The 22,176-nt window shown below is 44.1% G+C and overlaps 1 protein-coding gene across 1 annotated transcript in view; it reads right to left on the reverse strand.

Moving 5' to 3' along the window:
• LOC114599858 (uncharacterized) overlaps positions 1-17,653 on the reverse strand; it is a 43,698-nt gene extending 26,045 nt beyond the window's left edge. The window contains exon 1 of the mRNA XM_077929478.1: positions 17,211-17,653. The gene's annotated coding sequence lies outside the window, so the exon portion shown is untranslated. The remainder of the gene's footprint in view (positions 1-17,210) is intronic.
• Positions 17,654-22,176: the final 4,523 nt, after the last annotated feature.

The following is a 22,176-nucleotide window of genomic DNA, read 5'->3' on the forward strand; positions in this document are numbered from 1 at the left end:
TCCCAAGAGAATTTCGGGTCAGGTATGTGTTATGGGCACTTCTTGGAGTGTGAACAATGAGCAAAGTTGTGAAAGGAGTGAGATGCTGTTTTATCCAGCTTCTGTTAAGCCTGCAGTGAAGCTTATCGTTTTGGAGTGTGCGTGCTTGTATGTTGAGTGTGGGTCCATGTATGTCTGTGGTTGCATAGACTTTGTTTGACTTGCTGAAATGCAAAGCAAGAATAAGCAGTGAGGGTTAGTGCTAGGGAAAATCAGAAGTGTGGCATGTGAGTTCAACCATGATTTTTAAGGAATATATGTTGTGAAGCGGCTGTCCAAGGATGCTCTGTTTGCAATTGTATGGTGATTGGTTTAATCTTTTCCTGAACTAATTCTGAAGGTCCTGTGTGCGCAAAGTTGTTACGAAGGCAGAGGAAGGGGTGCCCTTGTTCTGATGCCCCCAAGAGAAAAGGCAAGCCATTTCCCTGGAAGCATCTAAAGTGGCAATGAGGACAAACATTAAATACTCAAACCATGGCATGGTTCTCAAATTTCTATCAAACCTTTGGACACGGATGCACTTGGAGGGGTCTGAGTGGATATTAGTCCTCACCTAGGATTAGGAGAAGAAATTAGATGGCCAGAACAGCCAATTTGGGCCACTGGGCAGTAATTGGTTCCGACCAGCATTTTCTGCTGTAGACTTTGATGGGCTTTATATTCTTTAAGGCAGGTTCTGAGAGAGAGGCTTGCTGCCTGACAGTTATCAGATGTCAGGGCGGCTCTGTAGGCGTTTTGCAAAGCTTTCTTAGCCTGAATACAAATGTGATCAAACCAAGGTTTATTTACTGTTAACGGTTTAGTTGGCCTTTTCTCAGATATATTGAAGAGATGGGGCTTTATACGTTGTAACAAGCACTCCAAAAGTGGGTCTTCTGGGTTGGAATTGTTCACAGAACCGTTTGTAAGTGTGAGCAGCTTTTCAGAAGCTAGAATCTCCTTCAATTTGGTGTCAAACGCAGGGGTGCTCTAAAGTAATCTCTGCGGGATAAACAGTTTTGAGAAAAAATAACTTGTTTTTAAGGGACACCTGCAGATGTAGAGGGAAATGATCCCCCTCTACGTATGGGAGCACTTGTAATGTCCGTTTTTGCTAGTAAATCGCTATCAGCCAGCTTGCAGTCAATTGTACTGGTTTTTGTGCTGACATGAACGTGTATTCCCCAGGAATATCGCCCCTAGTGCAGCCATTTAGTATGTACAAATTTAACTGCCGTGGAAATTTGAAGAGGCAAGGCACCAGCATAATTTGAGTGTTAGTCTTTTGATAGCTTTGGTTGCTGAAGAACTTCTGGGCCAGACACCTCAGGGAACCCAATTTTATACCTGTATTTAACTGCTAAACTAGAGTTGTCTGGCCCCCTAACCTTGCATTTAGGTCACCCACCAACAGGGCCTTTGCCCCCGGGGTAATCCAATAGCAGTGACCTAACATAGGTTTCCAGTCTTTTCCACTTACTCTCGATATCAATATTTTTGCTAGTTGGAGGAATATAAACATTTATAACTAACAAACTACATATTGGAGGGGGATTTTCAACTGGTGGCAGAGAACAGAAACTGACTCCACGAGACAGGTGTAAAACCAAACTTAAATAAAGGTTTTATTACAAAATAACAAACAGAAATGCTTGTGGGTGTTTTTCCTGCAGGCAGAGTACAAATGGCAGCTTTTTCCATTTTGTAGCCACGGCCAGCTGCAACCAATTAACCCAGAACTTACAGAAACTTCTTAAAGGTACACATGTTTCTGTGCAGAATGTCTCCCGACACTACACCTTCCGCATGATCTAAGTAAGGCCATTGCTAGTTGATCTAGGGGGTGCAACTTCTTGCAAGTGGCATTTAGGCATAGCGAGATCAAAGTACACAACACCCCTTTGAGTCTGCCTGGGACAGCCTTAACTGTGTATGAATAATACCCTTTCAATGTTGGATTTTCCGCCACCCATGTCTCTTGGAGGGCAATGATATTGAAATTTTGGTGATAAAAAGGAATGTGGGGCAGCGGGCAACGGAATTTGATAGGCAGCTGTTGTGGTTCGTAGGACACTATCCACCCCCCCACCAGTTGGCAGGACCTAGCAGGGAGACGGACAGGACGCAAGGGGTTTTAAGGCACAAGCCAAACAGTAGAAAGCTGCCACCACCTCTTTTCCTGGGCCAACCCTTGAAAAGAGTCCAAGGAGGAAAATCCCCTTTTACCGGATTGCCCAACTCTGTCACTGTACTGTGATGCAGACAGAAATCCAACAGGTAAAACCAGTAGGTGTCCGAAGTGGCCAGGCGCTGGTTTAGCTTCTCCGGGCAAAGGTACAGAATTCAAAAAGGCAAAAGTCCTTTTCCAAGTTTATTGAAAAGGTCACTCAGAAAATCAAAGCTTGCACATTTCTTAAAAGTTACAAACAAGAACATAAAAAAGTTGCACAGTATAACTGACTAAAAACATGCTCACAAAATGACAGTAGTTCAAAGCAGAGCAAGTCCGTAAGATTTCTTAGCTGGTCAAGGGCCCTCAGGCACAAACACCAGGGCAAGGTGGTCTGCCTAGCAAGAGAATTTTCATGGCAAGTTGGTCTGCAATTTGCATCTCAATTCCCCAGACCTTTATTCCTGAGAATCCCATGTGGATAAATGGTTTAGGGACCAATCAGGTCTTTAATTACCAATTTGCCAATGGCTGTATGCGGAGACAATAACTTGATTGTCTGGAGACTCGGAAAGCTGAACTCTGTTTAGTCTCAGAGACCTTGCGGATCAAAGACTCCCCCTTCATTCCCAGAGACATATCAGGCTCTCTGAGCTGCAAATTGCCTGATAGCCTTTTGATTCACACCTTCAAAGACAGAGTTCTACAATTAAGGAAACCAGATACACATTCCCCAGGAGCCCACAGTTTTAACTCTCCCACACAATTCTTCACTCCTGCAGGAACCAAAGTTTGGAGATACTAGGATTTCCTAACTTCACTACAGGAGCAGTTTGGACTCCTGATTTAGTTCATAGCTTTTAAATCCTTATTGTCTCAGGTTGTTTCAAAAGGAGAAAAAATGTTCTTATGATCCACCCCCACTTAGGACCTTGATCGATATTAGAGGTTACCAACCTTAACCGCTTCCCAAAGTGTCTAGCAAAGGTTCCCTGGTGGCAGATGACAAGAACTGTAGTCACACTCAAATGCACAGTCAAGAAGTACTTTATACAAGCATTTTCTTTCTCTTTTCATATATGAGCCCTGAGCATAACCCACATCAGTAGACAACATTTTTGAGTAAGTCCACCTGGTCGCCTGCTCCATACATTATCAAGCCATAGCTTTACCCCTTCTCCTTCATAGAGACTTTTTCATTCACATGTACAAAACAACCAACAGGGAACTTGAGTTTCGGCATTGTTTTTTAAAATAATCATTGGTCTCCGTTTAGCGCCATCAGCTGTGCATGTTAGAGGGGGTTTTTCACTAGTGGCATAAGACAGAGACTGTGACACCATGAGACAGGTGTAAAACCAAACTTAAATAAAGACTTTATTATAAAACAACAAACAGCAAAGCTTCTGGGTGTTTTTCTTGCAGGCAGAGTACAAACTGCAGCTTTTCTCCTTTTGTAGCCATGGCCAGCTGCAACCAATTAGCCCAAAGCTCACATAAACTGTTCTTAAAGGTACAAACATGTTTCTGTGCAGAATGATTCTTTCAACAGTGCATCCTAGTACCACTATAAAACTGGACTCCTCCTGTCCTGTTGTTTTAGTTAAAATTGTTTTTTCACCTTTTTGATGGACAGTTTTATTTCCATCCATATGAAAATTCATTGAAGTTTCATCCATATTTCCAATACTACTTAATGCATAGCCATGTTTAGTGCGCTGTTGTATTACGTATTGGTAGAAACTATTTACTTTGCTATCAAGATGTGCAGGTAATTTTGGGGCAGTTTTTGTCTTTTGCCTCAGTACCATATTATGCCTTCCCATGAATCTAGTACACCAGGATACAGTGGCCTTAAATCTGTTGCTGTGATCTTGGCCCACTGAAATGCAAACAAACATATTTTATTTTGTGTCACTACATAACCGTTTGGGTGATGCTCATTCACCGTGTCTGCTGCATGTTTTTCGAGTTCTGGCCAATGTGGGGTGCCTCTTCTTAAGGCACACTTACCCCTTGGCACACTCTTTAATGCTTTTTCATTTGCTTTCCAGTCCTGAACTATCTCTTCTGTTACTCCATATTGTCTTGAAGCAGCGATGGATGAATAGGGGGATATCTGCAGCTTTCTCCTGCAGCTTTCTCCTGCTTAGCTCATCAGCGAGCACTGATTCTCAGTATGTTTCTTTGGTGGAGCTGGAAAAGGGAGGAAGGTTTGAGAGCTCTTCCGTCAGCTCCCAGTGTCCTTTTACTGATAAAAGCTGATAGAAGCTGGGGGTTAATTGATATAAGGTGAAGGATGGTAATTATTTTCCAAGCCAAGCCTCCTTATCAGCCTGCTTTGCTGAAGACGGTCTTACTCACACAGACGGGACTCGAAGGGGACTTGCTTCAACCCTTTTTTTCCCGGTGTTTCCGATCACCCACCTTGAGTTTTTTCCTTTCCAGTGACGGGGGTCCCTTCACGGCAGGGGAGTCAGGCCAGACCTCTTCCCTTCCCAAATCACTTGTTTCAGGAGATTACTCAGCTCCACAGCACCAAATGCACAGCGGGGGGAGCGGCAAGGCAGCAAGGCTGAAGCTCGAATCAGGTGATAAAACAATAAAGCAATAAAAGCCCAGAGAGGGTTAAAAAAAAAAAAACTACTTGAAACTTAATCTAAAGCAATAAAGCAATAAAAGCCCAGAGGGGGTTAAAAAAAAACTGCTTAAAACTACTTAAAACTTAATCTAAAGGCAGACGAAGTTAACTAGGCTGCTACCTTCGTCGCCATCTTGCTTCATCCCGAAACTATTTACTTTGTTATCAAGATGTGCAGGTAATTTTGGGGCACTACATAACCGTTTGTGTCACTACATAACCGTTTTTGTGTCACTACATAACCGTTTGGGCGATGCTCATTCACCGTGTCTGCTGTGTGTTTTTCGAGTTCTGGCCAATGTGGGGTGCCTCTTCTTAATGCACACTTACCCCTTGGCACACTCTTTAATGCTTTCTCATTTGCTTTCCAGTCCTGAACCATCTATTCTGTTACTCCATATTGTCTTGCAGCAGTCGCTCACCAAAACTTTAGGAATCCCTAAAGAGCAAAAGGCAGAAATCAAGGCTTTCACCAAATTATTAGCAGAAGTGTTAGCTAAACTTGTCCCCCAGACATAACGAGATGCATAATCAATTATTATACACAGAAATTGCTTTCCTGAGTGGGTCTTTGGTAGGGGTCCCACTAAATCAATTCCCCACTTTTCCAAAACATTTGCTTCTAAGGGGACACTTTGCAACTCATTAGGCAGATTGTCACGGTCATTTCCCACCTTTTGACATATTACACAAGAACGCACATATGCTTTAGTTGTTTGATATACATCAGGCCAGTAAAAGTAACGAGTCAGCCTCTCTAAAGTCTTTTGTAGTCCCATATGGCCTGCTAGGCCATCCTCATGTGCTAAACTGAGAACCGTTGACCGCTTCTTTTCTGGAACCACTAGTTGTAAAACAAAGTCTTTGTCCTTCACCTTTTTTGGTACAAATTGCCGATACAAAAGTCCTTTTTTATACACAAATTGGGCCCTCTTCACCCCCCCCGCAGGGAAGCCCCAACCGCCTCCCGACACTCCTGCAGGGAGGGGTCTGTTTGTTGTTCAGCGGCAAACTCACCCAAATCCCCCAGTTCGACAGGGGCCTCAAAGTCCTTTGTGGGTTCCACATCCAAGATTGCTAACTCTCCCTCCCCTCCAGGTTTTCCACCCAACCCCGTCTCAGGCTCAACAGAGTCTGTCCCTGCCTGACTTGGGGTGGGGGGGGGTTACTACAGTTACCGGATTCACCTTGGTTTGTTGTTGCAAGTAAACTTGAAACCCAAGATCGTTCCCAACCAAGACGGGGCTTTTGCAAACTTGTGGGTCATGAACAATCACCAAATGGTCCCCGCTATAGCCTCTGTATTTAAGGGGGACTATTGCTGAAAAATTTCTTCTACCCCGTACGGACTAATTTTCAGGGGCTTTGCCTGCATCTGGCTAGGCAAGACCAGATCTCTAGACACGCTTGTAATATCTGAGCCAGTGTCCCGATACGATTCCACAACAGTTTTATTGACTTCAATAGGGGCAGAAAACTCCAACTTCGCCCAGTTCACATGGGGTTTTTAAAATTACTCCCCGCACTCACCGGCCCCACATTAACAGCAGTTATTGGAACAGCAGGTGTTTCAGCTTTAGGTGTTGCCCCACCCTCCTCCTTCAGAGCCAAACTCTGCTCCACTCCGGATTTTAGCTGCTCCTCCTCCCAGTCTTCCTCTGGCCGCTGTGTCATCCGCACAGCGGGGGTGGACGTGAGGATGGTAGGCTTTTTATTTCCAAGCTGGGGACAAGCTGCTTTCATGTGTCCCGGCTTTTTACACAAGAAACACAGTCCAGACGTAGGGGACAGTTTAGAACGCTCTCCCCCTGTTGCAGCAAAGTCTTTAGCAGGTGTAGGAACACCTCGGCTAGGTTCCTTGATGGGGGGGGCGGATCTTCCAGACCCAATCATAGGTCTATTCGTATTATTCCCCCCTTTAGTAGCCCAGTGGGCGCGATTAACCCTGAAAGACTCAGCCAGAGAAGTGGCTTCCTCCAAAGTTCGTGGTTTTTGGTCCGCAACCAAGCTAGCAATTTCAGGGGACAGTGACCGCATCAACTGCTCAATCAACAGGAGCTGCTTGATATCCTTCGCATCCCGAGCCCCCTCGGCTGCAAGCCACAGTTCAAAATTCTGAGCCATCTTTGCAGAGAATACGGCTATGTTGTCAGTGAGCCCACCTTTCTCCACCTTCCGAAAGGCTTTTCTATATTGCTCAGGGTGTAATCCAAGCCGCCGCATAACTAGTTTTTTAAATTTCTCATAGTTATTTAAGTCATCTTGGGGAAGGTTTCCCATCAGGTCTGCCAAATCCCCACAGACCAGGGAGCGCAAAACCACCATATAAAGTTCCGGAGCGACCCCCATGTCCTTGCAAGTCACTTCAAAAAGATTTAGGTAACACAGTACATCAGTAGGAGGTTGATATTTCTGAAACACCCTCCAATTAAGATTATTTAAAGTCAGTCCTGGAGGGGATGGTTGGCGTTGGTTTCCCCCCCTCACAGGGACAGGTTCATACCTTGGAGCTCTGCTGGGCGGCATCCACCCATCCGGGCGTCGCTGTTCCGCCGCCGCGCATTCACGTTGAGGTCTTTGAAAAAACTCTTCCTCCTCCTCCTCTGCTACGTACCGGCGTACTGGCACGCACACTTGTTGAGCATTGACGGGCGAGTAGACCTTTCCCGGGCTAAGCGAAGGCTGTCCCACCTTCCTGCGCACATCCGGCGCGCATGCCTCTCGGCTGTAATCTCTCCCCGTCATCACTTGTCGCTGCCGCGGCAAACCTTGGTAGTCACACGCCATCCGGCTGTACTGCGGTGTCATCTGAATAGCCTGGCCCACTTTTGGACACTTCTCTCGGGAACGGAATCCACCGTCCTCTGGATCTCGTATCCACTCCACATCAAGTCCCTCCGAGAAATCCATCTCTCCAGACTCTGTGTAAACAGGAAAATTTTCCCTAGGACGTGCAGAAGCTGCCTCTGCGTGCACCTCCTCACGAGGTGTTAGGGTTTGGTACTCTGACGCAGCCCTCCCTCCTTCCACACGGCAGGTCTCTTGCTGACCCTTCCGGACCGTCTCTGGGATGCTGGAATCTACCAGCTCCTCCTGGGACCCATCGGAAAACCAGGACGCAGACTTTTCACTAGGACTTGGAGTCCTCATGGGGTTGGTTTCCACCGGCAGGGAACTAGCTTCTCCCATTTCCCCCCATTGATCAATAGTTCTCAAAGATTGTTCCATACTTTGCTCCATCCTAACTATCTCTACACAAAACAATAAACCGCTTGTAAGCCACAGAAGATATGTGCCAAACTTTTAAAACGTTACAGTGCTTTTCCGCAGGGAAGTTCTATCCCGCCGCTGCCACCATGTAGTAAAGGTAAAGGTCCTTCGCCCCCAGCTGCCCCTCCCTCACCTGTCTTTGCTCTCCGGCCAGATCAGGTTTCTGGAGCACACTGGCCAGCGAGGTTTACCTTTTCGGAAACATAGGCCGAAATAACACCGGTAGGGGAACCCAGAGCCACAACCCAGGGAGAAGGAAGTGTCCCGTTAACCTGGCAATTCCCCCCTCCACAAGCTGAATCCACAGACTTGCAGACAGAAGTTCTTACGGTAGAGCGTAACTAAGCGGAAGGCAAGGATTTAGCTATTCCCTCGGAAAAGGCACAGATACCAAACAGGTTCTTCTTTAAAAATTTATTTTAAAAGAATAACAGAAAACATGTTGAAACCAACAGGCACTTTCTTATGAAACTTACAAGCAAGAAAATAAAAACATTGCATAGTCTAACTAACTTAACATACTCACAAAACACACAGTTAGGATAGTCAGAGTCCTTTCATGCATCCGCACAATGGTAGTGTTTGAAAATTTCCATTTCAAAAGACGAAACGACGGCTATTAGGTGAAACAATAACCGGGCATCTTTGCTGGGTGCAGAGCGATGGCAAAGAGCAAAGAGCCAACAATTCTCTTGATCTTTTATCCCAAAATTCTTACTTGGCGTCGTAACTTTCTAGCCAATCATAAGTCCTAATTAACCAATTTACTCTTTTGCAGCTGGGTCAATTTTAGGTTCGAACCCCAATCAAGGGATAGTCCTCCCTTTCGTGGAAATTAACCAGATCTCCATTCCCAAGCACTTCAAGGACAGATAACATCACTGGGGGGGGGGGGGGAAGGTTCACACCCAGAAAGCCAGGTGTAAATATGTCTACTTTACTACACCTGGCATTGCACAGCACCAGTGATGGAGGTGAGTAATCCTTGCTCACCCTACCCTCGTCTCTTGGGATGGGGCGCAGATTGGAAGGGGTACGAGCATATCCGTATCTCGATCCCCTTCGCCTATAACATCTGCCCCCACCGCCATACCTCCCTCGCCCCTCCACGGTAGCAATCCCAAGCCTCATACTAACCTCCATTTACAAAATAAAAAAACAAAACCAACCAAAAACAATTATGCCCAAACAAAACCAATCCCCACCCCACTCAATGTCCAGCCCCAAAACAAAACAAGACGGAACAAAACAAAAATACATAGATAAAAACCACCATTCACGGTGGTACAACAAAGTAAACAATAAAAGCACCTTTAAAACACCTTAAAATATATATATAACATCTTTAACATTTGCTGCAGCAGCACCAGTGTCCTTAAAGCTGTCATGGAGGTGGGCCTGGGCCCCGCCCCCTAGGTCAGGTGGAATTAGCCTGAGGAGGGAGAGGCCTTCTCCGACACTCGCGATGCACAGCCCACTAAGGAAGAGAATAACACAATGAAATTCAAAACAGTAACAATTGCATATTCATTCAATATATAATTAAAACTATTCAGTTTAATTCAACAAAATGGATGGATGTGGTCCAGTGATGCCAACTTTTCAAAGTCTGATAGTTACGTCTCCAGTGCCCCCTTGCCTATCGGCGCTCTCTCTCATCACAGAAGCGACTGTTGGTCACACGTCGCACCTTAGTGACTGCGCGCATAGCAAAAGAAGGCTGGAAAAGTAAATAAATACTATTTTTTTCAATTCAGAATATGTATCTCCTGCCTTTCCAGCGCATTCGGCGTTGCTCAGAGCAACTTCACAGCAATTAAAATAGTGGGTTTTAAACAGGCATCACGCCCACACGTGATATCTTAGACACAAGTTTGTCTGTGCTCACATCCCCCATTCCTGGTTTATTTAGTTTAATTCAACAAAATGGATGGACTTGGTCCAGTGATGCCAACTTTTCAAGGTCTGATTGTTACTTATATCTCGAGTGCGCCCCTGCCTATCATCGCCCCCTAGATATGGGGCGGCAGCAGCACCCGCTTTCAATTGCATTAGGTATCCTGGACCAACTCAGGTTGGCACAACCCCAACACGCACTTTCCTCGGATTTGAAAGTTCATCTGGAGTTGGCTGGTGGCAGTGCAGAAGAAAAGATTTTAATGAATACAGTGGAACCTCTCGGAACGAACGTAATCCGTTCCGGAGGTCCGTCCCTACCTTGAAGCTGCTCGCGTGTAGAGGCGCCGCTTCTGCGCATGCGCGAACGGCAATCGCCACGCCTGTCCATGTGTGGACCGCGGCAAACCTGCCGGTTACTTCCAGGTTTGCCGCGGACGTTCGGCGAGATGGACGCAAGCAGAGGCTTGACTCTGCAAGTGGTTTTGTCTAGCTCTTGTAATAACCTGGCATTCTCCTGCTGCTCACATCTAAGATCCTGCATGCACGGATGGTACTTTATCAAATAGTGCAAAAGGGTTCATCGTTTTGACTTCTTAGTCAGTTGCCCAGGGGCACCCCGTGGGCTTCTTGCAGAGCGGTCTAACCACTGCACCACACTGCCAGAAGGGGTAGCAAGGGAGAAAGCCGATCTCGGGACCAGGGTCCCTTCTGAGGGCTGTGGCTGGAGAAGCAAAGATGGAGCTCACTCTCTAATTCTCTTCTTTTTTACTAAAGTTTTAAAAGAAAAAGAAAACGAGAGAAGTAGGAAAGGAAATGCTGATGAAGGACTTTTTAATTAACTCTAGGCCCTTATTCCACACAACAAAAGGTGATCTTTTCCACCTGGGAGCCTCCCCCAGCTTCCAGCCCTGGGAGGTATGCGTAATTTTCCTGCTCAATCAAAACATATTTCTGTATTCCTGTTAAACTGTTTGGCAGGGCACCTGCAAAAGACCGCCACTACCCTTATATTAAATACCAAACTTTATTTGTTGCTTTGGGTTTTAGCATAAAAATGCCGACAGTTAAAATGACAATATTCCAGGTGAAGTTTTTCTTTGCTTTTTTTATTCAGTTTTTAAAATATACAAATAAAAAACAAATACAAATCAAAAATCTTTAATACGGTCAGTGACCAGGAAGCAATTTATAAAAAATATGACATTAAAAGTAGTATTGTGCTACAAATAACAGTAGAAATATGGCCAATTCACAGAATTGGTGCTTATATTTATGACCAGGTTTCGACTTTTAAGGTTTTAAAAATTCAATTCAGGTGTCTCTACTGTTTATTATCGTTCCTTCGATGTTTACAATTTGGACTCCGTTGTTGACATCATTGCTCGTCTTATTCTTGTTGCAATGTAACAGTACTTTGCCACGGACCTGTTAATTTCGGGCTCTTTGTCAGCTAAGAGGTGTCTGATATAGGTGTCGTCTGTACTGCGAGGTATTTTCCTCAGAATCGGTTCGATCAGCTCTTTTCTTGAGTCTCGATATAATGGGCAGTATAAGATGACATGCCCAATGGTTTCGATTTCATCGCTGTTACAGGTACATAATCTTTGTTCGATCGGTATTTTATTGTATCTTCCCTCTAGCAGAGCTGAAGGGAGAGCGTTAAAGCGGGCCCTGGAAAATGCCCATCGGTGTTTAGCGTTGTCTAGAACTTTGAGATAGTTTGCTAGATGGGGCCTTTGGGGATTGAATAGGCGTTTATGAGTTATCAGAAGTTGATTAAAGTCATTTTGGGCTTCAATGTCCCTGAGTCTTTCTTTTATTATGTTCTTGGCCCTTCCCCTTTCTAAACTTAATAAATACTCTGGGGAGAGACCATATGTAAACAAATACATACATTGATAACTTCTAAATAAATCAAATACCGGTAACAATATGGACTCTTAACACTATAGCAATCCAAAGAGGCACAAACGGGAGGCTGCTGCCTCCCTTCCTATTCATCGTGGCCCTAGGACCTCTAGCGATCCAACTCTGGGCAGCCCCTAATATCAAGGGAGTGGAAATAAAAGGTAAAACACATAAACTAGGGCTCTTTGCAGGCCTAATGGTCACGACACCATACCCTATTAATACAGCAATCACCTAGCCAAAGAACTCAACACTTTCGCAGTGGTGTCAGGCCAACAAGTGAAGATTGCTAAATCTGAGGCAATGTGTTTCAACACTCTCATATCCAGAAATATATAAAATAAAGATAAAACTCTGTTGTACCAAATTCAGATACCTAGGGGTTCAAATATCCAGAAACCTCAACAAATTATACCTCCCTAATTAAAAATCCCCGCAGCGACAAATTAACAAAGACCTGAGGTGATGGAACGATACTAACTTCACTCTCTCAGATAAAATAGCCACGATCAAAATGATCACCCTTCCAAAATTAGCCTACCCATTCTCAACCCTTCCACTCCACCATCTACCAAACTATCTTACTATGTGGCCGAACAAATTACAACTCCTCATGTTATCCTACAAAACTTCTCAGACTGAGGATGGGGAATTCACAGTATAGAATACTACCACCTTGGCAACCAAAGTATTTTAGTATTTTTTAATACTGTATTATGCATTCTTTGGGCCAAACAAAACTTGTTGCTTCATAGTATTGTTTGAGGTCTAGGACCGCAAAACCTCCCGTCTGATTTCTGTTTATAGTTAAAATTTTATTCTGTTTTTTACCTTGCCAGATGAATTTAGCCAGATCTTTTTGCCAATCTTTGAAGCATTTGACTCCACTAATTATTGGTAAGATTTGCAATAAGAATAAGATCTTTGGTAGCACGGTCATTTTAATTATTGACGTCCTACTCCACAATGACAGTTTCAACAGATAACAATATTCCAGGTGAAATTTTTCATGCCATCTATGGGTTCTTTTGACTGTGCACCCCCTCCACCCCCTAGTTATGCAGGCTGGTTGGCTTTCTTAACTTGGAACGTTATCACGTGTTCCTTGGGAAAGAACAGAAGAAAAGAAAGGCTCGCTCTCTTTATCTCCTTCAGAATGGATGCCCCTGAAGTCTTCTTGAATCTGAGAACTGCCTCCTTCCTGCCTAATGAGCCAGATTCTCTCTGTTGGCAGAGGAATCCCACACGTAGAGTTAATATCTGCCACAAGTCCAAACGCTGCCGCAGATAAGACATTCGCTCTATCAGGAGGATTTCTCCAACTTCTCCACTTGTGGGTGGCCAGCTTGCAGGCCTGCTGGCAAATATCTGCCAGCTTGGATCCTATGTAGCCACTTGTCCTCCATAGATCCAGGTTCACAAATCCCTGACAAATAATTTTTATTCTCCCACCATGAAGAACTGTCAGGCAAATATTCCAGGCATCTTGATTTAGCCTCAGGAGGCTAAATAAAGTTGGGTGGTGGTCCAAGTCATGACCACCCCGATCTCTGGAGCACCCCTCAATTCTCTGCAGACATATAAGGTGGCATTTATCGGTATCCCTTTCTGCTGCTGCCACCCCCCCCAAGCAGCAGTGCCCACACGGCATTCCTACTCCCTTCCAGCCCAACACCTGAGCCAGCCGGCAGCGGCAGCCCCTAGCTGCCAGCCTGGCAGCTACTCCAGCTACCATATAGCTTGGCTTTCCATTTCCCCTAAGGACCCCCTTAGCGTATTTTTAATTTTTTTTGTAAATCACATTGGTTGCAATTACATGGATGTGACCAGGGGGTCATTCCACATCATTGAAATGACAGACCTGCATATACACAACCGATAATACATACCGAATAAATTGTCCCCACAGGTATATCAAATAGCCATGGAGCATCAATCACTTAGAAGTGTGGTAAGCTGGTGCTCTTAGCCGAACCCTAGTAGCATTGCGAAAGCAACCCACAGGTGCACTGGATCACATACAATTCCAGGAAATTGAAAGATACTGTGCCAAAAATCTAGCATAGAGAACACAAACATCAGCCATCTTGTCAGAACAATTAAATAAAACAACTGAAATATAATTCCTTGTTCAAACCCCCCTGGGTGCAGGGATTTAAATAGGTAAACAAGTCTAGTAGTTTCTTGTTGGTTCAGAAATTTGACATGATCTCTCCTCATCCCAAATTTTCTCGGATTAACCCATAGGACCGTGTAAAGTATGTCTGTATCTGCGTGGCGGTAGCTCCATGACTTGATTTCTCATGCGGGATCGACGCTCTCCTATATGGACACCGACCGCTCATGGAGTCATTCCACGTCATTTCAACGAGGTCATGTCACCCTCAGTCTTGGATGTTGGTGAAATTTGGTGTAAACCCTTCCCTTATGGTTGAAAGAAACCCCCTTAAATCCCGCCCCCCATCTCAAATTGTTTTAATTTTATAGCACTTCGAAGTTACGTTCAATCCATGTTGTCTGTCTCTCTTGAGACCTTCGGCACAAGATACCCTTGTGTACATTTTAATTTTTTTCTCAATAGCCAATGATCAGATCTCTGAAATTTTACAGAGCACAATAAAATGATGAGGATTTCAGGAAAAAATACACCAACACTCAAAAGATTTTATAAATGTCTAAAAAAAAATTATAAATGTACTTGTAGCCTAGGTTTTTGGGTGGAAAAACTAGGTTTAGAAAACCTGAATTTTCAGTTTGTGGGCATGATGGAACCAAAAGTTTTTGATGTTGAAAATTATTGCAAAGACATGCTCTTTCTCAACAAAGAATGATTTTTTAAAAATTATTCCTCATAATGAAAATGTTACATTTTTTGAACATCGTGGGGGGGAAATTGCTACTGGGTACAACTTTCCTACAACCCATAGCTGAAATAGAAAAAAATAATGAAACAAAGTGGTTCATCTTAAAAATTAACATAATACTGGTTATAGGGGTGTGTGTTTTTTTGAAAGTGCAGACTTTTAGCTTGGGGGTATTTAAAATTATGAAAATTTCCTATTGTGAAATGATTAAAAAAAATTTGATCAGAAACTTTAAATGCCAACAAGTAAGGTTATAAAGCCTAGCAAGTTAAAGATTAAAGAATTTAAAATTATGCATTATGTTTTATGACTTGCAAAACATCAAACCTAGCATTACGTAAAGTGCATTCAACAAACACACAAAATGTAACTGTCTGTGCATTCACATAAACAATTCTCTTCTGTATTTATCACAGTATCAAATATTTCTCTTGCACATAATCAACACGTAAAGTACAACAAAGTAAACTGAAGTCCCAATAGATCAGTTCATTCATAGAGTCCAAATATTTGCTAGTTTCTGTTCCACATATGTCTTTGTATGTTCATAAAATCCAAATGGGATCTTACTACAGTTCCACAGAATCTTGACAAGAATTTCCTGAATAATGCCTTGTTTCGCCCTCCTGGTCTTCATCAGTTGTACATGTTCTAAATAATATAAATGAATATAATATTGTATTTCAACATGTAACAAATAAGAATAATGTAAACAATTGCACCATACGTGTACATACCATATGTAGTATATCAAGATAATGGAACTTATGACATGGTGGTTTCTGCAGTGAACAACAACTGTTGCAATGTAAGGTTATATAGACACGCGCAGTATTGATTTCAGTTACAGGTGACGGCAATCTACAACTGATGAAGCCCAGGAAGGCGAAACAAGAATGAAAAGTTTTCACTGAAATCTAGTAGAATAACGGCTGTGTGTGATGGAAGGATTTATTCTAAATTTTTAAGGAAGGAAGACTGACTTTGCTATGAAAGAATGAGAAATCAAATGTTCTATTTTGTCTGTTAGATCATCAATGAACTCACTTAGCGTTGAAATGGTTTTGGTCCCCTAAACTAAGGCCCGCGGACCGGATATGGCCCGAGGGACTCATTTATCCGGCCCGTGGCGACCTCCGCTGCCACCGCCCGCTCTTACTGGTGCTGCGCTGCACAGCTGCCCACTTCCGGGTCGGAGGAGCACCGGATATAGCTTGTGCACATGCGTTATTTGCCAGACCCACAACTACCAGATCAGCGGTACCCTGACATTCTGGTTTCTCATCCATTTCCTAGCAGAGCGGTCTAACCCTTGCACCACACTGCCAGAAGAGGCAGCCAGGGTGGAAGAGCCGATTGAGGGTGCAGGGACTTTTCTGAGGCCTGTAGCTGGAAAAGCAGAGATTGAGGGGTCTCTTTTTTTTTTGCTAGATTTTGTTGAAAGTTTTCTCCATAATATAAAGTAAAAATCATACTAATCTAAAAAAGAAAAAGATTGCAATTTCCTTTTCTACTTTTCCTTCTGCTAAATCCTTCATCAAAATTAAATCCTAGACCCTTAATCCACACAGTGGAATATTATTCCCACAGTTCAGATGTTGGGAGGGACCCCGAACAAGGGTTTGAGGAGCTATTTCAGTCCGTTTGCTCCCAAACCTTTTATTTATTTTATTGAATTATGTTGCATACAAACAATTAGAACAAAACTTAGTCATCAAACAGATTAAGTAAATAAAAGAATAAAAAATAAGGAAAAGTAAACATATAATATAGAAGAAAAAAGTTTGAAAGTGAAAAGGAGAAAAAATATACATACACGTATATATAACTTTAATAACAGTAAATCATTCATTGTTAGACTAATATTTTACAATTCTTAAATTAAAACACAGAACTACATACAAAGCTACCTACAAAACAACAAATAAAGACTTCTGCCACAAAACAACTTGGACTCGTTGGCAGGATTTAAATAAACATTTACAAGTTTATTTACAGAGAACAAGAAATATAACAGGCGATAACAGAACGTTATGTATAAAAAGCAGGGTGTAACATTTGGTGTAACAAACCAGAAATGGAAGTTGGGGAAAGTCAACAGGGAAAATGAATGCTAAGTGATGATATTGAATATTTGTTATGAGAAAAGAAAACCAATAATTTTTGTTTTTAAAGGCTTCCGCCAATACCACAGCAGTTCATTGTTCTTAGTAAAGATATTTTCCTGTATTTCAGTTGGTTCCTCATCTTGTTATCAGGACACTATTGCTTTTGCAGTGTCCCGTCCCCCGTCCCCCCCCCCCCCCCTCGCTGCTGCCAGGGAAAAGCTCCAAAAAAGGCCGCAACGTGCCTAACCGAGCATGCCAAAATGCGGCCTAGCTTGGTGGAGGGACAAATCCCCCCCCCCCCCCGGCATAAGTAAAGAAGGCTGGTTACTTACCTCAGTCCAGCCGCCTGGACACGCTCCTGATCTTGATCCTGATCCTGGAAGGGAGAACGGCAAAAGAGGCTTGAGCCCAGGAGTCGGCCTCCTTTCTTTTAGCCTTATTCCCCCCGGAATAGGTCAACTCTATCTGCTGTGATGGTGGGATGTGGGATAGAGAACCCACCAATTTGCCGCATGGTGTTGCGCATGGCTCTGTTAATTTTACTCACTGCATAATTAATGCGAGAGGGATTGATCCTGGAAGGAAGAACAGCAAAAGCGGCTTGAGCCAAAGGATCAGCCTCTTTTCTTTTAGCCTTAGGCCCACCCCCGGCCGGCCGTCCATTGTCCTCCCTGGCCAAGGGCGGGTCAAAGGCCAGCTCAAGCAGGTGGGTGGCACCCACCCAGGTGAGCCTCGCTCGGTGCTGCAAACCCCGCCCACCTGTGGGGAAGGGAGGGCGGATATTGCCGTTTGAGTCTCCTCCTGTGATTTTTCCAAATCCGAAAGTTTTAACTGTTTCAATCTCTGATACTCTTGTCTGTAAACCTGCAACTTCTGATTTAACCTCTTGGAGGTCTTTATGCAAAATTCCAAAATCCTTTTTAAATTCCTGGAGACAATTCGTATTAGCTCTGACCTCTGTTGCAAGACTCTGCAAACCCTGCGTATTATCTTTCATAAACGCCAGTATTTGCTCATGGAAAGCCTGGTCTTTAGAGTGTTTTCTTGTTTGTGCCTTTTCCCCAGATTCATCCGCCATAACACCGCTAGCAACTCAGATTTCCAAGGTCAGAGGTACTTTTATTTCAAAACAGGAATAATAAGCTGGACGTCAGACAGCAACTCCAATTTGCAAGTCAAGGCAATTAAAATACAGTCCCAATTTTTCCAACCTGCCCTTCTTATTTATTTTCCCCTTTCACTCCTCAAACAATTCAGATAGAGATATGTTGCCAGTTTTTACTTTAAGGGTTAAAATGTCTCAGTTCAGACCTCTGCAGCAACTTCAAAGTATCCTAGTAGGAAACGAAAGTAACAAGCATTCTGTGCTGGTCCTGAGGGTTAACCGTGCGGCGAGGTCCCAGTCCGAGGTCGAGGGTGCGGTATGGAGGCTGTCGGTCAAAGCTGAAGCGGGGTCCAAGGCAGGGAGTCGGGTGAGGTCAGGAACTCTGGCAGAAGAGCAGGACAGGGTTCAGGCAGGAACTAGCAACCAACAATGTTGCTCCTGCAGCTTGGGAAGGGCTGGCTGGCTTTTATCTGCCCTGAGGCATAGGGTGGCCCCGATCCTCAGGTGACTCGCCTCTCCTGGCCTGGAGGTGAGCACTCCTCCTGCAAGAACTTGGTTCTTTCTTCCCTGGGCCTGAGCTCAGGAGAGGCTGGAGGGATACTGGACCCAGAGGCAACCTCACCTTCCCCTGACAGGGCTGAGAGTGGAACACCTGCAGGCAATGGGTCCTCACTCAGCTGACGCCTGTATTTCAGTAATGTTAAATTCTCTTCCCCCCCTTGACCTGCTTTTTTGGGGGGGTTTAATAGATTCAGTCTTTGAAAGTTTAAGTCTCTGAATCTTTTCACTTAGCTTCAGCAACGTCGCTGCTCTCTCATTCTCTCAGCAGGTAGGGACTGACTTCCGTTTTTAAATTCCTTTACCCGTGTCCAGATTGTTCCAAATTTTAATCCAAATGTAAAAGGTACCCATGGTGCAGTCCTTAAATGATTTTAGCGTTGGAAGAATTGACCACTAATGCCTCAGTCTCGCAGCTTCGTACCATCAAAGGAAGCGTTCCATCCGTTGCACCGCAGCTCCAACCCCCTCGTTCTCGGTGCTCAAAACAGAGCTTGCCGGGGAGGGGGGAGGTTTTTCTCCACTAGGGGGAGAAACTTTCAACTTCACTTTAAAGTTTTGTAACAAATATATTCCTTAAAGGTCCCCCTTTTCTCCTAAAAAGCCACAGTTTCAGTTTATCTTCAATGCTATTTCATATACAAATCAATCCAGAGACACTGTATCTTTTCACAGAGTTAGTGCTAAAAGCAATTCCAAAGTCTTTCCTTAACGTGCTGACAGTCCACTATTCAGCTTCCCTGTCAAGGCAGTCCGTCCCCAGGGTTTAAGACAGCGGATGTTTTTTTTAAATTCACTCCTTAAATGCAGGTATAAAGAGTACACTTTCCACCCCCCACCGCTCCTGCAAACGGGAGGAGGGCTGCTTTTCTAACGATGGAGTCACTGTTTTTCAGGGAAAAATTCTCTCCCAAGTTGTAGCTTTACAGTCTCTTTGCTTTAGTTTAACTACAGAGCGGAAAGGCAGACTTCCTTTTTGTACCTTTCCCGTGCTAATGCCAAAATACTTAATTTGAGCCCTTTAATCCTACTCACGAGTAGTTACTTTTGTGTCCGAATTCTCAGGAAGAAATCAGCGCTCTCTGATTATGGCGATGCGGCTTCACTCCACGGACTGGGTAGACGACTCTCGGCACCGCGCCACTCACCCGCTGCCGCTCCGAAGCCTTTAAAAAGGCTCCTTCGCAGTTTTTGGGGGGCGCAAAGGTGCCCGCCGAGTCTCCTCGCTCACAGGCTTCACCGCCTGTGATTTTTAGGGCCCCCTGCTTCGCCGTAGCGACAGGACCCGAACCCGCAGACTCCCTCGAGCTCGTAGGGAAATCCGCCATTAATCGCTGGCGCTGACCGGAAGTCCGGCTTTCCATTTCTCCTAAGGACTTAGCATATATATTTTTTTGTAAATCACATTGGTTGCAATTACATGGCTGACCAGGGGGTCATTCCACATCATTGAAATGACAGACCTGAATATACACAACCGATAATGAATACATACTGAATAAATTGTCCCCACAGGTATATCAAATAGCCATGGAGCATCAATCACTTAGAAGTGTAGTAAGCTGGTGCTCTTAGCTGAACCCTAGTAGCATTGCGAAAGCAACCCACAGGTGCACTGGATCACATACAATTCAAGGAAATTTAAAGATACTGTGCCAAAAATCTAGCATAGAGAACACAAACATCAGCCATCTTGTCAGAACAATTAAATAAAACAACTGAAATCTAATTCCTTGTTCAAACCCCCCCGGGTGCAGGGATTTAAATAGGTAAACAAGTCTAGTAGTTTCTTTTTGGTTCAGAAATTTGACATGATCTCTCCTCATCCCAAATTTTCTCAGATTAACCCACAGGAACGTGTAAAGTAGGTCTGTATCTGTGTGACGGTAGCTCCATGACTTGATTTCTCATCTGGGATTGACGCTCTCCTATATGGACACCAACCGCTCATGGAGTCATTCCACGTCATTTCAATGAGGTCATGTCACCCTTAGTCTCGGATGTTGGTGAAATTTGGTGTAAACCCTTCCCTTATGGTTGAAAGAAACCCCCTTAAATCCCCCCTCCCTATCTCAAATTGTTTTAATTTTATAGCACTTCGAAGTTTCGTTCAATCCATGTTGTCTGTCTCTCTTGAGACCTTCGGCACAAGATACCCTTGTGTACATTTTAATTTTTTTCTCAATCGCCAATGATCAGATCTCTGAAATTTTACAGAGCGCAATAAAATGATGAGGATTTCAGGAAAAAATACACCAACACTCAAAAGATTTTATAAATGTCTAAAAAAAAAATTATAAATGTACATGTAGCCTAGTTTTTTGGGTGGAAAAACTAGGTTTAGAAAACCTGAATTTTCCGTTTGTGGGCATGATGGAACCAAAAGTTTTTGATGTTGAAAATTATTGCAAAGATATGCTTTCTCAACAAAGAATGATTTTTTAAAAATTATTCCTTGTTATGAAAATTTTACATTTTTTGAATATCGTGGGGGGGGAATGGCTACTGTATCCTATATGTAGTCATATAGGTGTTTGTTAGTGGTATTTTGGGCCATCTGACGTTTAGCCGGTTGGTCCTAGGTCTCAGCTGGTGTGGATGGCCTAGTTCAGGGGTAGGCCATCCTCCCTGTCGTTTGTGATAGGGGGTGGTCAGTGAGATGGCGTTAAGCGTCTTTGTGACGCCAATGTCGGGTATAGGGTTCATAAGCAGTGTTGCCAATGTTATTAGCAATATGTTGGGGTGGGAATGTGGGTGTTGGTACGCTCTGGTGCCACCATTGTGCTGATTGGGTGTCAGGTTTTAGCCTGTTTGTGGGTTGTTTTATTGAGGTTGGAGAAGTTGTTTTTCCTTAGTATGGAATGAGGGGGTGCTGAAAGTTTGGGTTATGGGTTGGGTGGTGGGGAATATGGTTTGAAGTCATCTAGACTGGCGTTGGGGTGGGTATCTCTGTGGAGATGCAGGGCTGGGGGCGGTGTTGATGGTGTTGGCTATATTTATGGCCTAGGGGGAGGGGGAAGGAAGGGGGGAATCACCAGTCCTTCAGTTTGAGGTGTTTTCTGGGTGCTTCATTCAGCTGTGGTTGTTGTCAGGTTGTCCATCTGTGATGTGTTGGTTTGGTTGATCCTGGTCTGTTGCCTTGTGCTGTATGTTTGGCAGGATGCTTCTGTGCGTGGTGGTGGTTGGATGTGTTGGCTTGCATTGTTGTGTCGCTTCTATTGCTTCTTTTTCCTCTTTACTGTGACTGTCACTTGCTGGGTCGGTCGGTTGCCATTCCAGTGGAGGGTCGCATTCGAGGTTCTTCAGCAGTTGCAGGGCTTCAGGTATGTTGGCAGCCGTGTGTTGTGTTGGTTGTTAATATAAGGCGGAAGGGGAAGCCCCATCAGTACTTGATCCTTACTTGTTGGAGGCGCTGGGTGCATGGGCGTAGGTTTTTCCTCCGATTTAGGGTGTCCAGAGATAAATCCTGCAAGGCCAATATGGGGTTGTCTCTGTATCGAAGGCTTGTTGTTGGGTTTGAGGTTGTTCCATACCTCTTCTTTCTTTTTGTAGCATGTGAAGCATACAATGATGTCTCGTGGGGGGGCGTTGGGTTTCAGTATAGGTTTTAGGGCTCTGTGAACCCTCTCCAGGTC

The sequence above is a fragment of the Podarcis muralis genome, chromosome 5 (genome assembly GCF_964188315.1).
Source record: "Podarcis muralis chromosome 5, rPodMur119.hap1.1, whole genome shotgun sequence".
NCBI classification, from domain to species: domain Eukaryota; kingdom Metazoa; phylum Chordata; class Lepidosauria; order Squamata; family Lacertidae; genus Podarcis; species Podarcis muralis.